Source organism: Lolium rigidum, chromosome 6 (genome assembly GCF_022539505.1).
Source record: "Lolium rigidum isolate FL_2022 chromosome 6, APGP_CSIRO_Lrig_0.1, whole genome shotgun sequence".
Taxonomy (NCBI): Eukaryota; Viridiplantae; Streptophyta; class Magnoliopsida; order Poales; family Poaceae; genus Lolium; species Lolium rigidum.
The window spans coordinates 118,056,012-118,059,300 of NC_061513.1; the positions used below are offsets into that span (position 1 = coordinate 118,056,012).

At 46.4% G+C, this 3,289-nt stretch overlaps 1 non-coding gene across 1 annotated transcript; it reads left to right on the forward strand.

Moving 5' to 3' along the window:
* The first annotated feature begins 330 nt into the window (after nt 1-330).
* Nucleotides 331-403, forward strand: TRNAF-GAA. The gene has a single exon. It is a non-coding gene; the product is annotated as a tRNA-Phe (tRNA).
* Nucleotides 404-3,289: the final 2,886 nt, after the last annotated feature.

A 3,289-nucleotide genomic window follows, 5' to 3' on the forward strand; every position in this document is an offset into this window, starting at 1 on the left:
ATTTTCCATACTGCAAATATGTTTATATGGGAGCTCGAGATAATTTCTCAAGAGCTTTACTGCAAATATGACTACCAAAGAGGTCTATTACATGTGGTGAAATATAGAAAACCATATTATACATTACACATGATTTTTTGTGTTTAGCATATTTTATGATGTTGAATTCTATATTTCTTAATACTTAGTACTCCATCTGTTTCATAAAGGTTTTCTGAGATTTCTCAAAGTTTGGGGCGCAGGGAGTACGATAAAGTGGAACTGATCTGTTTTAAAGAAAAAAACCTAAAATGGTGTTAACTTCAACTATTTGCTCGGAAGTACATCAAAGCGGGGATAGCTCAGTTGGGAGAGCGTCAGACTGAAGATCTGAAGGTCGGGTGTTCGATCCACCCTCACCGCATTGTTTTTGTTACTTGCCACTTTTCATTTTCCAGAGTACTGTACCAATAGTGCTACACTTACGTACTTTCTGAACTAACGGGTTCGAGGTACCAGCTGCTCTGTTCACTGAAACTAGTTTTAGTTATTTCCTTTTTGTTGCTGTCACTTCATTTTCTGAGTATTTGTACTTCCTGAACTCACGAATCTCTTTTATCTTCTGGGAAAGAGATTTGGCTCTCAAAGAGGTGATTGAATCCTCTTGGAAAAAACTAGGCCCCATGCGTGACCTCGGTGAAGGAGCGATCTCGCATTGACTGGTTACGTGAAGGAGACAGGAACACAAATTACTTCCACCGTAAAGATGTATGGAGAGCTCACAGGAATAAAATTATGAAACTTCAGGATGAGAACGGTGTTGTTAAAACAGTCCCGACGGATATGCAGAGCGTATGACAGTCTCATTACTTTAAATCTCTATACACTCGAGATCCTTCCTTGGATCATAGGGAGATTACAGAGCTTGTTAGCGAGAAGATATCTACGAATAAGGGCATCTCCAGCGGCGCGACGCATTTCGGATGTCCGAAATGTCCGTTTGCGCGCGAGACAAACCGTTTTTGTCCGCGCATCCGTTTGCACCTAGGGGTGGCTCCAGCGGCCCGACGCATTTTGGCGTTTGCATCAATTATGAAGTTTCGAAACAACAAAATAAGGAATTCAACGAAGTCATACAGAGCCCCAGTGCTCCGGCCCCGGGTTTGAGGTGAACTTGTGGATCATGGAGGCCGCAGTAGTTGCCAATGTCTACGTCGACTGATCGGACTCCTTGTCGGAAGAGGAGTCGACGGCCTCTACGCGGAACTTGTCCAACATCTGCCACACGTCCATCTGCATGGGTACAAAGTGCGGATCAATGGCCGCGCACAATGGCGCCGAAAACACGAGTAAGAAACCTACCGACGCAATTGACCGAATAGGTCGTGGGCGGCGCAGAAGGGCGGCGCAACCGGGAGCGTTTGGCCCGAAAACAGTCGGAAGGTACGCGGCGGAGCCAAGCCTGAGTACGATCCTGCTCTCCCTCGCGGCGAGAATGGAGCCAACGGCGACTACTACGGCGCTGCGGAGGGACGGCGGCGGGTGGAGTTGGGGTGGTGGCATCGCAGTAGAGCAGCAAAGAAGGGGAAAAAGAAGCAAATTGAAGCGGTCGATTTCGATGTCCCTGACTTGCGGGACCGGGTAACAAATGGAGGACGCTCCGCGCGACCGCCGAGTGTCCGCGGAGACGCAAACCTGGCACATATTTGGGCCAAGTTTGCGTCTCCGCGGACCGGCCCGGTCACTTTGCGTCGCCCCGCTGGAGCAGGCCCCAGATGCATTTCCGGTCACGGTGGACGAAAACGGTCGCTCAGCGTCCGTTTGCATCGCGCCGTTGGAGATGCCCTAAGGACTTTAGTGATAAAGAAATTGCTGACGCACTATTTCAAATAGGGCCGTTAAAGGCGCCGGGTCCTGATGGCTTTCCTGCTAGATTCTACCAGAAGAATTGGGTTGTCATCAAAGAAGAAATTACTGCCGCGGTAAAGCACTTCTTTAGTACAGGACATACGCTGTGTGGTTCTAATTCCTAAAGTGGATAACCCAGTGGATCTCAAGGTATTCCGGCCTATAGGTTGATGCAATGTCCTATATAAGATTGTCTCTAAATGTATAGTCAATCGATTGTGACCTCTACTCATGCAGAGGCTGGGTGTAATGCATAATTTTTTTTTGAGTAACAAAGCGCCCCTTATCGAAAAAACTTGGGGAGGTTATTTCTGAAAACCAAAGTGCCTTTGTCCCAGGTCGAATGATTACTGATAATGCTTTATTGGCCTTCAAGTGCATGCATTATATGGAACATGGCACTTCTATGAACTCAAACTTCTGCTCATATAAGCTGGATCTGTCCAAAGCATATGACAAGGTAGATTGGTCTTTTCTGGAGAGTATGATGCATAAAATGGTGTTCTCTCATCGGTGGGTGCAATGGATCATGGCATGCATTACCACGGTAAGATATTCAATCAAATTTAATGGTTCCCTATTGGAAGCTTTCACTCCTTCTCGAGGCCTACGGCAGGGAAATCCCCTTTCTCCCTTCCTCTTCCTTTTTGTGGCGGATGGCTTGTCAGCACTTCTACATAAAAAAAGTGATAGATGGAGGAATATCACCCCTGAAAGTGTGTCGAAATGCCCCTGGGATCTCACACTTATTATTCGCAGATGATACACTGCTCTTTTTTAGGGCATCGGTGGCTGAAGCGGCTAGTGTGAAGCATGTTATTGATGTGCATGAAAGTGGTACGGGTCAACTGATCAACCTAGCAAAATGCTTCATATTGTTTAGTTCTTCTTGTTCTCAGGACTCTAAGGTGGCTATTCGTTCCTTGTTGAATGTGGAACAACAATTGTTTGAACCACAATATGTGGGTTTGCCTAAATCTGATGGAATGATGCATAAAAGAAGGTTTTGAGCTTGCAATCAAGTTTGAGTAAGCGATTAATTGAATGGGGTGATGGACTGTTGGCACAGAATGCTAGCGAAATCCTAATTAAGGCTATATTACTGAATGGATCGTAGCGAACAAGAGGGGGGTGAATGGACGCTACGTCAAATTTTAGCCTTTTTCAATTTTTAGTGCAACGGAAGTAAAGATGATAGCTTTCATGCTCAATGTGTTCCTAGTATGATCATACACAAGTGCGACAAGTAAAGGAACCAAACAAGATAGTAAGAGTGAGGAGCGGGACAACCGGTGGGCGCGGAGACGAGGCGAGGTTTGTTTCCCGCAGTTCCTCCCACAAAAGGGAGTACGTCTGCGTTGAGGAGGTGCTAGCCTCACACAAGAGGCTAGGCGGCCACACC